We start from the raw sequence: 13,897 nt of genomic DNA on the forward strand, positions 1-13,897 counted from the left end.
AGTTTTTCTTATCCCTTCAGAAGACAAAATTCTAGCTGTGAAGTATTAACCTTAGAGAGGAAAAGAAAAGATAGCTGGGATGCCCGGATAGCATCTGGAGCAAAGGGTGACCCAAGCTCTGACAGGTCGTAGAAAGTCTGCCTGGGCACAAGGGGTGGCTGGCGAACTCTTCCCAGTGCAAGTCAGGGCTGGAACTTGAAGGACGGCTTTCACTCTGCAGAAGCTAAAGGGTATGAAACAGATGTATGGTGGGTGTTGGGAGGTGGCTGGAGGAGGTCCAGCAGAAGGGACAAGGCTCGGAGGTGGCAGTAGTCGGTAGCTTTGTATTCTTTCAGTAAAGAGAGCATCAGAAATTACAGCCAGTACTTTGTGGGTAATTTTTCATACCCAGAAGTATTTATGTTTTAATAACTGTATAGCATCCAGAAGGGGATGTGTGGCCTATTACTAGAAAGTATGTTAGAGCAGATAGATGCAGCCAGAGAGTGGTGGTATGAACACTGAGGTTAGAAAACCGTAATAATGGCAAGTGAAAAAAAAAAAAAAAAGCCTAGCTCCAATGCTATATGTAGGTATAATAGCAATAATTTTGTTCAACAGCGCCGCTTTCGCTTTAGTCCACCATCAAGGCTAGGAACCAGTAGATTACATTTTATGTTGTCTGAGTTTTCCATAATGAGAACACACTGCTTTATGCTCAGTTGTAAAGCAGAGCGCAGTAAAAGCGAGAGCGGCGCTTCCGCGGTCCGGTCCGCTTCCCTGGAGAGCGAGTCCAGCTCACGGTGGAATTGGGGTTCTTAGGGTCGAAGGCTGAGCACGAGCTGAGGTCCAGGACTGTCCGTGACAGATGGAAGGGGCGCTCCGCGGGGTGAAGGCGGAGAGGGAGGGCCAAGTGATGAAAACCTTTCAAAGGTCGCCGGTGCACACACATTCCTGTGCTCCGAAATGAACAGGGTGAAGGGCTCACTCGCACCGCACCGGTGACTGTGCTCACCACGTGGGAAGGTAGTTTTTAAATAAGATTTTGAGCCGCCCGGGAGATGGCTCAGTAGAATAAGCGCTTCCCTGGCAAGCGCAAGGGCCTGAGTTCAATCCCTGGTTCCGCCAAAAAATAAATAAATAAGATTTCGTTTTCTTTCCTCAGTGGCCCTGATATCCGTGTATTTAAAGAATCTTTGTAATTGTATAAAGCAGTCTTTTGATGTTCATTGCGCTCGTCGCCGATTGAGTGTATTATGTCTCTCAGATCAGCAGACGAGGGCAAGGGGTTGAGACTGACTGCTGTCTAAAATGTTCTTTTGCTCGCATTTCATTTGCGAGCGCCCACTTTGTTTACCGCAGGTGCCAGCAATCCTGTTAAATCCAAGAATTTGACTTATGGTACAACCCAGCAGCCCTAAAGATACGTTATCGGGGGCGCGCGAAGATGGAAGTGTCAGGCAGGCTCTTTGGATTGATAATGATCTTTCTTACATATTTCCTTTCCATGTGATGGAGGTAGTGTGTCATGTCACTGCTGTTCCTTAGGCTTTGGGTATCAAGCCAGCATTTTGGACCACGATTCCTCTGATTTCTATGACCTTCAGCCAGTTAATCTCTCCAATGCTTGTATTATTTATCTGTGAAGCAGAAATAATAATACCTACCTAATAGCGCTGCTGGAAGGACAAAGTGAGGGATTCACACAACTGTCTGGAATGTAGTGAGCTCAGTAATTTTTCCCACTTCCTTTCTTTTTGCTGAAGTCCACAGTGAAGGAAGACACAATGAGTGCTGGATTGTAGTATTGAGTATAATTAGAGTCAAGTCATATTTTCCTCATTTTTGGAGCACCCAGGAATGGCATGGATTACCATTGAGTTAGAAACTATTGATGATTGTTGATTGTTGATTGATGATTGTTGTCCTTCTTGTGGAAGCCAAGTCTAGTGAATATTGACTTTGAGAATTTAAAAAGAAAAGTAGAATTTTTAAATCAAATTATTTTTATAGATTGTACTTTCTATTTACTTAGGCTTTAATATAACACTCGTCCATTTTCCCTAAAGGTGGAACCATAACATTTAGATTATTTAAGGCATAGTGACTGCTAAAGATCATATTGGGGACATTTCATTGATCTAGAAGGCATTTGTCGGGTAAGCTTAATTCTTTTGTGGAACATAAAGGATGAAGAAGTTCGGGCAAGAAGCCTCTGAATAGCAGGATGGCTATCTCAGAGTCCATGGATTTAATTATATGCAGTTGATCCACAGGGAAGCCTTTCGACTGTTACTCAGAATCCATCTATGCTTCATTTCCTGGCTTCTGTCACATTTATAAGGGCTCTTAGATTGGGATTAAAATCACAGACATACAGCAGCTAAGAATAGGTGTACTGCAAATGAGAAGATGTAGAACTTGGATAAATAAAGGGTGGGAAAATATGAAAAGCAAACTTGAAATGCAAAACCAAAACAAAACAAAACAAAACCCACCACTTTTTCAGTCTCAACCACTTAGTTATTTGGTTAAAAAAAAACAACACAAAACCCTGAAGATGTCCCACAATACCGAGGGAGTAAGAGTGAGGTATGGATAATAATAGGTGCTCACGATTAAAGCTCATTTGGAAGAACCAACGACAGGCTATTTCAAGAAGCAAACAGAAGTTACATGGATTCGGTTTTTTGAGCTTTGCATGTGCCTTTGGGTGTTATGCCCTAACAAGGTATAACTTCAAGGGTCTTGTACAGTTAGGAAGGAGAAGCAAACGTGTCTAGGTGCCGTTGCCTTCACCAACTGTAACATTTGCGCTACTCATCTGGAAAATTCACTTGAGGTATTCTGAACCTCAAGAATTAGGACCAATGACACGTCCCGCTTGCACTGTACTGTTCCTCAGCTTAGTTTGAAGTCCACAGCTACTTATTTATCATTAAGGGAAACTGGATCAGCCAGCCTCTCTCTTCCTTGTGCTAAATTATAGTAAGTACATTTTAAGATTAAAAACCCTAACAGGGCCGGCCAGATAGCTCAGCAGTTAAAGCACCTGTTTAGGCAGACGCAGGAGCCAGGGATTTGATCCCCCCTGTGCTGTACCGGCCTCGCCCCGGGACATGCTGAAATGGCAATTGACACTGGATGTGGTGGCGCGCATCTGTAATCCTAGTGCTTGGGAGGCCGAACATAGGAGGATCACTATGAGTCCAATCTGTGTAGTGAGACCCTGTACACCCTGTACTAAACAACAATAACAACAACACCAACAAACCCTAACAGTATGAGTAATTGGAGGTAGCTGCTTATCATTCCTGCCTTTATTGAATTTTTATTATTTTAGCAAAGCAATTTCTAAAGTCTTGAAACTCTCACTAAGACCCTTAAGAAAAAACACAAATCCTCTCCTCTCGACTCTTTCTCCTCCTTGCCTTCCCACCTCCTGATATTCACTGTGCTGAAGCAATCACTTTCTCCTCATTTTAGCTATTTGTCCCCTGTTCGCTCCCCTGACTGTGACTCCTGTGTAGTCTTAGCCTCCTTGAACACTGCTCTGTCCCTCATGTCTCCTCTACATCAGGGATCCTAGTAGGACCGCTTTTCATTCAACATATTTAATGTTTACATTATTTTGACTAATTTTTTTCACAGCTGAACCAGTTCTGTGGATTTTTTTCCATAATTTTATTGATAAACAAATAGCAACGAGACAGTTTCAAATCAAATTGGTAGGACAGTTTCAATAACTAACACACTGCATACGTTCTTCTTAGTGGTTAATTGCTATACAAGATGAGGACTTGATAGCCTATTTACAAGCACCACTAGAATAAATCATTCTATTCATTAACAGAATGTAACTATATATCTATCCTAACCACTTTGAATACACAGATACAAAATGGACATTCATCTGTATCCCCTTTTTTTGTTAAGTTCCGTTATTTGAATATTATAGTTGTGTAAACTCAGCAAAAAAATATGGAACGCTTCACGAATTTGCGTGTCATCCTTGCGCAGGGGCCATGCTAATCTTCTCTGTATCGTTCCAATTTTAGTATATGTGCTGCTGAAGCGAGCACAGTTCTGTGGTTTTATTCCTTATGTGATTTTCTGTCTTTCATGGAGTCTGTAATGGCATCAGTTTCTTTTATTTTTATACATATACCTCTCACTAATGAGCTGCTAGTTCACGGAAGACAGTGCAAATCTCTTCTTAGTATATCAAACCATGATTCAATATCTGCCTGGGGATTTATATCCCAGACCTTACTATTGTTCTCCAATATAAATTGTTGGTTTTCTAGATTTCTTAGTTATGTTATATTTGCCTATTAACATAGTTCTCTAGATTGGAGATTACTTTTCCTAAGAATTTTGAAAAAGTGTTGCTTTATGTTTTATTTTCTTTTTTGTTTTTTAATTTTATTTACTTATTTGGCACAGGGTCTTGCTATGCAGCTTGGACTTATAGTGATCCTCCTGTCTCAGCCTCCCCAGCGCTGGGATTACAGGCGTGTGCCACCACACCTGGTCTCAGTGATGGCATGGGGGGAGGTTCCAGGACAAGTAGTGCACAGGTACCGGGGATGGAACCCAGGTCTTTGTGCTTGCCAGGCAGGTGGTTAGACAGCCGAGCTATCTCTCCAGCCCCTGCTGTGTTTAGTAGCTTTCAGTGTTGTAGTTCCGAGGTCCAGTGCCATGGCATTTTGGTCTGCTTCTCAGCTAGACAATTTTAAGGTCTTGTCTTTGTCTACAGTGTTGGGAGACTTCCCAGTGATGTGCTTTCATTACCTGCGGAAGGTTCTCAGTGGACCATTTTAGTCTAGATACCTATGTCCTTCATTGCTGAGAAAGGTTCATGTATTATTTATTTCCTATTTTCTATATTGCTTTCTCTTGAGCCTTCTGGAATTCTTATTCAGAAATTGGAATAATAATTCGATTTCTTTTTTCTTTATACCTTTCTTCATTCTGTGACATTTTCTTAGCCCTTTTCCAGTTTTTCTGTTGAATTTTCTATTCTGAAAACTTTTTTTAATTTTCTGAGCGCACTTTGTGGTTGTGTGAATGTCTCTTCTGTAGCTTTTTTTTTTTCTTGCTCTCTGGTTGTGCTATCTTTTATATTGCTGAGAATTTTAGAAAGTGTACTTCTTGTGTTGTCTTTTGTTCCCCTTGAGTTCCTCATGTTTCAGTATCTCCTTTCATGTTTTGGATTATTTGATTTCATGCCTCAAATGCTAATGCTCCTTGGCTGCCCATCAGTACTTAGGAGGGAGGTACTGAGAAGCTGTGGGGAGCTCTGCGTGGGTGGACCTCGCTTTGGAGGGTGACTGTGCCCAGACCTGGGCTGTTGTGTGGGGAGTATGCGAATCATCATTAGTCCCTACGTTTTCTTTGTCAGTTTAAGAGAGACCAATATCTTGCAGCCCAGTGAATATAAGCCTGACTCCTATTTTTCTCTGAATGAAAGAAAAAATTATCCATAGTAGGGTTTCATTTATTCCCCTTATTTTCAATAAGCAGCCTCTGGCTTCAAGGGTGACTGTTGTTCTTTAGGGCTCAACCTCTCCAGTTTAAAGTAAATCCAATCTTCTGTTTGAGTGAAGGATGATAGGAGGATAGATATCTATAAATTGCCCTGTGGTATCTTAAGTTTGTGTATATGAACGTGTGTGTGTGTGTGTGTGTGTGTGTGTAACTGTGGGGTTGAAGCTAGTGGTAAGACAGCAAGTGTTGACTTTCAATTTGTAGTAGGCTAAAAACCTGTGGGTGTCCTGTCTCTTTGAGGGCTCATATTATTATAAGACAAAGCAGACTTTGAAATCTTTTATCTCATATATTTTATTATAGAATTGTTGAGATTTAAAGAAGAATCCTGAAAGGAAAAAGTAAATGCTCTAGGGATCCATCAAAGGCAAAGACCTAAAAAGAGGATTGTGAAGGCCACTTCTGGCTTTGACACATCCAACAGTTAAGGTTAGATAATGATTTTTGAAGAATCTTTTCTGAACTTAGAGCTTGGAAAAGATTCTAGGGTGACCATAGGTGCCATGTTTCTTGAATTTAAAGACATGGGTATGTCAGTGACACTGAATCCAAAGAGCAGTTTTTTGAATACTTTTGCAAATGGCCATGTTCTGCACTTGTTGAGCAGTGGAACATACTAGAAGCATTCACTTAATCCAGCATTTATGACCTAATGCTTGTGTTCCACGTAGTTGACTCAAAGAGTAGGAGGTGAATATGCTCAGGGGCCTTGTGAACAATTCCTGACCACATTCTAAACTGGTTTTGGTTACATCTGTAATATTTACCCCTGTGCAGTGACACCCACGGTAACCTTGAAAATAAAACTAAGAGTTACTTATTTTTTCAGCTTTTTCCTTTTGTGTATCCTGCGTACATTTACTCATGACATGTTTAAAATTTAAATTTTTCATCTAAGAAAATCAGCTGTCATAATGAAGCCCAGAAAAGAGACATTACGCGCTATTCTTTGCAGAGAAGCGATTGAAAGTAACTTGGTTAACTACACTAGATTACAGCCTGAGGTCATTCTGAGCCAAATTGGCTTTGGAATCAGAATTTAAATTACCCGTCAGACTCCATTAAGATAACTGGACGTGAAGCTTAAGTTCATTTGCTTCCTCATAAGAAGAATGACTTTATTGTTTGTGCTTCTTCATATCACAGTGAGATTGTAAGCATTGCTTTTTAGGAGACAGACATTTCACATAGTGCTTGACTTACGTGATTAGGAATAGTTAGCTGAAAATTCACCTATTATTTGATTTTTCTAGCAATAGAGTAGGTCCTCTCGAAGTCACTGGTAGGTAAATCAGTACATTGCACTGAGCAATGTTTTTGCTATCCTGTGCTGTAAAACAAACCTGAAGCAGTTAAAATATTTTATTTAACAATAAAATTAGTGTAGTTAGAGATTTTTTAAGAAATTATACATATGCGTAATTTTTACAATTTATGTATACATTTCTAAACACTACACATTTGTGATCAGTAGGTTTATAATTACATGCTTTTAAAATTTTAACAAGAGGTTCAAAATGACTTCGCTGTTAATTTAGCTTTTACTTTCATCTTTTTCATGTTTTATAAGCTAACAAATAAATTGGTACTTTTAAAGACATTTAGAAATGAAAAACCCAAAGGATGAAGAGTTTAAATCTGCAATGCATTTAGCAGTGTAGACTGTGTATCTGCCACGGCCTGGAGAACACAAGCATTGAAGTGCCTTACACTACTTGGTCCCTAGAACTTCCCAGGAGAAGCGTCTTGCATCATTCCCTGAGATGCTGCTAATACGGATCCTAGAACAGTCCTAATGGTATGCAGATGTGATTGGCTGATATGAGTCACATGTCCTGAAATTTGGGACTATTGGAAAAAGATGGGTTCATATAGGTCATAATTGGGCATATGGGCATCAACAACAACAAAAAAATTGGTATTGCTCAACATATGTCCAAAAATATTTTGAGGGCTGGGTGGATAGCTTGGTGGTCTAAGCACCCGCCTGGCAAGCAAAAGGATCTGAGTTTGACCCTCATTGCTGCGTGCTATGCTGGCCTGAAACCCCAGGCAGGCTATGCCGGCCACCAAAACCAAGTCTGGTGGCGCATGCCTGTAATTCCAGCTCTGGGGAGGCTGAGACAGTAGAATCACTACAGCTTCCAACTGTATAGCAAGACCCTGCACCAATTTTAAAAATTATATGGCCAATTTGAAGTAATTCTCATTCATATCTTGTATCTTAAAAGCACATGTATATAGATTTTTAAGATCATATAAGTTAGATTTTGTGATAAGTTTACATTTCTTTCAAAGCTTTGGTAGACATCCTCAAAAATAAAATTAAATGCAATTAGAAATGATCTTTAAATGTGCAGTTAGGCAATCTGTTGTATGAAGGATCTATTTTCTTGTAGCATTGCTTTATTTATTGAACAAGCTTTCAATTTTCTGTTAAAACAGACATTGCAGTTAAAATCATTAGTTTTATAAAAGTACATATATGTTAGATGGATTACTATTGAAATATAACTTCCTAGACTTATTTTGGAGTTCATAATAAATAACAAAAGAATCCCAACTTTTCCAAAGGTTTAAGCCAAACAGAGCATTTACTACTTAAAAACAAAGTGCAATTTCAAATGTATTGCTATTGTTCCATAAACTGAGTTTTCTAGATTTTGGAAAAAGTAGATATATTGGAATCAACAGTTGACTGTAGATTTAAACATGATACAAAAGGTTTAAAAATCTAGACTATCATTGTTTACAAAATATTGGCAAATTAGAGCTGAAGCGTTGGTGTTATTGTATAATCTACTGTTTAAAAATAAATAGTGGAAATAATTGTGGAAACCTCTGGGTTTAGGAAAGCTTGTTGGTGGTTCTTCACACCCTCCTAAAAAAGCAGCCTGTCTTTGCATATTAATCACACTGTGAAAGGAAGCTTGCCTTATTTGCATTGTGCACGAACTAAGAAGTCCAATAGTAGCCTGAGGGGAAAAAAATGGGGGATTGTAATTGTTGTTCTCAAAAGGGTTTTTATTCCATTCAAGTGGAAAAACTGAATGCTGGAGAATTAGTGCAGTGTTTGGTGGAAGAAGAGTCCCTTTTGGCCACTCACTACATGTTATGTGGTGTGGTCTCCGGGTGGAAGGATTCCAAATGTTGGGATGAACAGCAAAGTGACTCATCTTTCTAGGGTGCAGTCTATAGGTTTTTGTAGACCTCTATAATTTTGCAAGCATTTTTCATCTTGTTATCCATCCCAAAGGAGAAGAAAATTCTGGCAATATATGCAGTATTAGAAATCTTAGGAGAAGAATCAAACATGGCCCCAAATTTCTGAGTCTAAGGAGCTAATGTTGCGGGGACAGTGGAAACATGAAGAATGCAAAAGTGAATAAGTTATGTAGAAGTATTTTTAAGATGCTATAAGATTTAGTTAGGCATTGCAGGTATAATTTGTTCCCCAAATTGATTTTAAATGATGTGTTTGAAATTATCATAATAATAATAGCATCCTTCTCACTACATTGTGATTTAAGACTCACTGGTTGGATGTAAACATCGAAAACAAACAGCAGAAAACGCCTCAAGTTACTGAGGCTTTCTTTTAATAAGATCTCAGAAGGCGAGCTACTTTTAACATGTTCCTCCCCCTGGTAAAACACACCTCATAAATCCTTGTCCTGCTTTGCTACTTCTAGCTATTCTAGCCTACAGAAGTCATATTGGTACAATTTCCAAAAGCTTGCGTGTGTATTGCTTATAGCTCAGGTCTGTTACTAAAGCTTTCAATATACTTTACCCATTTTTAACATCATTTAGAGCATTCTGCATAGAATATGACCTTTCCAATTAGATTCAGGTTTATTTTTTTTTTTCCAGTACGAAGGATTGAACTCAGAACCTTGTACTTTTCCGGGAGGGTGCTTATGCCACTGAGCTATCTCCCTGGTCCCTGGATTCAAGTTTTTTATAAGGGCACAAATGTGCTATTATCTGTATACAAATATTTTAACAAAATGATTGTGTGTGATCATAGAGACCCGGCTATCTATCCATTATTCCTAAGGATTTTGTTAAGCACTAGAAAGTAGATAACTGGGGTCAAAGGCTGCACACAGGTTTTGCCAAAAGCCACTTGGCTGAGGTCTATTTAGTTATCTGTGAATCTGCTTGTTATTACCCACTTTAATGTTGAACAGATTTGGTTATTTGAAAGTTGAACACGGATCCCTGGATGGTGCCATTTCTATTTTATTTGAATTGCTTCCTCTTATAGGCATCTTTATGGAAATTGTATTTAATTTGGGTTTTGGTATTCTCTAGACCTTTAGTGTGTGTCTGAATTGCTGTTCTGAATAGAAGCTGGCAAGAAGTAGTTTGCAAAAGTGGACTAGTAGACTAGAACAACAACAATAACAGCAACAGCAGCATAATTTTTGCCATTCAGAAAGTTCTAGTAGGTTTCATAATAAACACTCTTCAAAATAAATACATACCTGAGATGCTTTGGCACAATTTGTGTTATAGACAGCAAATTTACTTCTAAGTTTATGAACTCTTATTCTGATTCATGAATCAGAGCAGCAACTGTTCTATAGAATAAAATTAGAGCTCTCCTTGGGCAAGAGCAAAACAAACGATAGGCTTCTAAGGTGGGAACAAGGAAGCAGTGGGGGAATGGTGATTACATAACATCAGGTTTGTTCACGTTACTGCTTTTGTAAGGGTCAAAGTAGAGGGGACTCTCCTGTTACCCTGAATCCATAAACTGGAATCTTTTGTTTTCAAGAAAAACTAGGTTTTTTTTGGAGTAGTCTGCTTTTTGAAAGTTTCAGGTGGATCCTATGGCATTTTGTATGAGTGACTCTACATTGGCTTGGTTTTTGTCTGTCAAGGCATGGCGCAGAAGATCAGTCCAGTATGATGGCCTCCCGTAATTCTTGTTCATAGAGTTTATAGTTAATAATTTTGAACTTCATTATACAAATGTGGAACAGGGCTGGGCATGTAGTGAAGAACACATATACCCTGGGTTCAATCCCTGGTAATCCTCTTTCCCCAAATATGTATGTGTGAGGCATCACACAACTTTAGGATTCTATAAATTTCAGAAATATGAAAGATCATTTACCAACAGAAATAACTGATATTTAAAAAGTGATCATTTCCAAACTCAAAAAAAGAATTTGATAAAATACAACACCTCTTCGTGACAAAAGTACTGGCCAACCAAGTAGTGAAAAGGATTTCCTTGACCAGATAAAGGACGTGTTTGAAATATCCAGGGCTAACATTCAGATGCTTAGCATCTTGTCAGCCATCAGGGAACCAGAAACCAAAGCCACAGCTAGATACCGCATCATGCTTTTTCAAGATGCTATCCCTGAAAAGACAGATATGGAAAAAGTGTTAGTGACTTGGAGAATGTGAAATCCTCATACACTGCTTCTGTGGAGGAATGGTGCAGCCTTTATAGAAAAGTCTGGTAGTTCTTAAACTAAGTTACCTTATCAACCAGTATAGTTTTACTCTTCCTACAGATAAAAACCCACATTTGTATATCACCTTGATCACTAGTGTCCTAATAACATTGTTAATGACAAAAACTAGAAAGAATCTGAACATACATCAGCTGATAAATGGACAATAAATGTGGTATAGCCACACAATGGGAATATTATCAGAAAATATAAAGGAATGAAATCATGATGTGCAGCATGCCACACGTGAGCCTTTATTCTGCTGTTTGGTCATATGAGATCCTTAATTACATTAGCTGTTTGTTTACTTGTAGCCTTGAAGATTTATTTCAACACTTGTACTTATTAATGCTACCCATCATTCTTATTAACCTTTAGGTTTTGTGTATTATTATAGCCTTAAGAGGAAAGTTTAAATAATTTTGTCTGGATACTTTTGAAAAACCTATTGAAGATGAGCATGATTTAATCACCCCTGAACACAATGAAGAATATAGGACACCTGAACACACCTGTCTTCTATGAAAGGGAAAATAGTTATGTATTGTGACTGGGGTAATTTCTCTTCTCATTATGTTGAACTATTACTCAGGATAGCAGAATATAGAGGAAAGTCAACCCTCATTAGAATGCAAATTTCATGTGTCCCTCCAAAGCCCAGGTGTTGAAGGCTTAGACCCCAGCATGGCAGTGATGTGAGATGGCAGAACCTTCAAGAGATGGGCCCTGGTGGGAAGGTCGAGTTGACTATGAACACTCCAGCGCTGACATTGAACAGTCTGTACCCGCAGAGGCCAGGCCCTCAAAGGGGCCTATGGGAGTGTGACCCTGGTCTCTCTTCTTTGCCTTTCACTTCCTAGCCTATGAAGTGGTGGTTCTATTTTGCTGCATGTCCCTGTCCTAATGTATAATCTCCCTTCGGCACAATCCAGAAGAAGTGGGTCTTCCCATGGGCTGAAACTGGCAAAACTGTGAGCCTAAATAAGGTTTTTCTATTTGTAAGTTGATTATCTCAGATATTACAGAGATGGAAAGCTAACCCCTCCCCCCAAATACTTAGAAACTTTACCCTAGAGCTGTGGAACTATGTTACTTCGTGTTACTGTGAATACCTTCCCCTCACTGCCACCATTTTTATAGTTTAAATTTATCACTCATTCTTTATACAAAGAGGAAGCAGGGTTGATCTGTTTCCCAAGATTTTATAATCTTTCATTTGTACATTGGAGAAAAAAAAGTTTCATTTGTTTTAAGTCCTATTCAGCATAAACTGGTACAAAAGATGCATGGTTGCATTTATTTGGCTAGATGGATTTAAAATATTTTTCTTCTAAGAAAGTCTATGACAGGACAGGTTTTTTTTTAATCAAATAAGGAAGAGTTCTTCATTAGTGGTGTTAAGGTAAATCAAAGTGCCCCAGATCTCTTGTTGATTTTACACCAAAATGCTTTTTGCAGAGATAGTGTTTCCCTGCTACCATTCTCAGAATTATTTGAAGAGCCGTGGAGGTACAGTTCATCTTTCAGATTCTTAAGTTCTCCAGGGATTGACTGACCACCTCCTTCAACTAAAGAATCTTAGAAGGAAAATTTATCTTATTTAACCTGCTTCCTTAAGGCAAAATTTGCAAACAATTGCGATAAGAATTCGCTTTTAAAAATCTCAGACATACAGGTGACAATAAAGATCAAAGATTATTTGCACTGTAATGAAGTTATTTGACTCCCCTTAGATGGCTCCCCTATTTTAGAGAGAGCTTACTGTTTATTGAAGAAAACATCATTAACCCCCTCCATTAAAAGTAGTAAATGAAAAAGTCAGATTTTTATGTGTTTTTTCATCTTTTCAGATATGCTTATTTTATGACACAGGCTTCTCCAGGAAAAAATATGATTTTTACCCCCTGAAGGGTTTTGTAACTTATGTTGATTGGAAATTGTGATGCATTTTCTATAAGATGCTATATATGGTGGTTCTGAAGAGATGCACCGTAATCCAGGGATGCAAATCTTATCTTCCACAGTGCCTAGAAGAATATCTTGTAAATATGTCCCCAGCAATTTCCCAGTTGACTCAGTGTCATTCCAAGCCCTAGATAGGTAGCTTCATTTTTTCCTATATTTTTTGTGCCTTTGACTGAGAGGTAATATTTAAAAGAAGAATAGACATTATCAGGTTGCGTTGTAAAACAACTGCAGTTTGGATGTAGGTGTGCAGGTGTAGAGGTAGTAAGAAAGAGGAACCCATGGTCTTGAAAGTGCTCATCTGAAGAAGTTGAGAGGCCCTTGGGGACACAGGAGCCTGGGAACGACTCCCTGAGGGGAGGCTTTGCTTGGAAAGCTGCCTTTGTCATGGAAGGTTGGAGAGATCCAGGTCCAGAGACCCAGGTGGGGAAGGGAGCAGTAGTAGGGTTGCTGCAAAGGCTGCAGGAGGCAATGAGGTCGAATCTGAATTCCGATAGTGACAATTAAAGACAGGCGCTGTGCAAGATTTACTGCAAAGGGAAGGTTGATGAACTTAGTGAGATTTGGACGTGCAGGAGGGAGAAGAATGGAGGTGCTTTGTGTTTCTGACTAGGGTCGAAGAAAGAATAAATATCACCAGCAACAGAAATGGGAAAGGAAAGAATTTTTTTTTTGGGTCATACTTTGCCTTAGGACAAGGTGACCTTGAGGTAAAAGTGGACTGTCTAGAAAGAGAAGCTTGTGTAGATACTTGGAAACAGCTATCTTGGAGGATTTATGGGAGATCAGACAAGACACACATAGGGTCATTAAACACCACATGGCTCTCAGAGGGTAAGTCTGATAGAAAGGGCAGCTGAGAGGTCTGAGGACACAGCCTAACCAAACATTGACATTTTGAAGATATTTTCATGCGTGATAGTTACTAC

At 39.1% G+C, this 13,897-nt stretch overlaps 1 protein-coding gene and 1 non-coding gene across 11 annotated transcripts in view; one reads left to right on the forward strand and one right to left on the reverse strand.

The window, feature by feature from the left end:
* Ncam1 (neural cell adhesion molecule 1) overlaps positions 1-13,897 on the forward strand; it is a 318,282-nt gene that overhangs the window by 10,971 nt on the left and 293,414 nt on the right. The window lies entirely within an intron of this gene.
* LOC111814086 lies at positions 3,955-4,061 on the reverse strand. The gene has a single exon (XR_002819158.1). It is a non-coding gene; the product is annotated as a U6 spliceosomal RNA (small nuclear RNA).

This window comes from Octodon degus, unplaced genomic scaffold (assembly GCF_000260255.1).
Source record: "Octodon degus isolate 3935 unplaced genomic scaffold, OctDeg1.0 scaffold00266, whole genome shotgun sequence".
Classification (NCBI taxonomy): Eukaryota; Metazoa; Chordata; class Mammalia; order Rodentia; family Octodontidae; genus Octodon; species Octodon degus.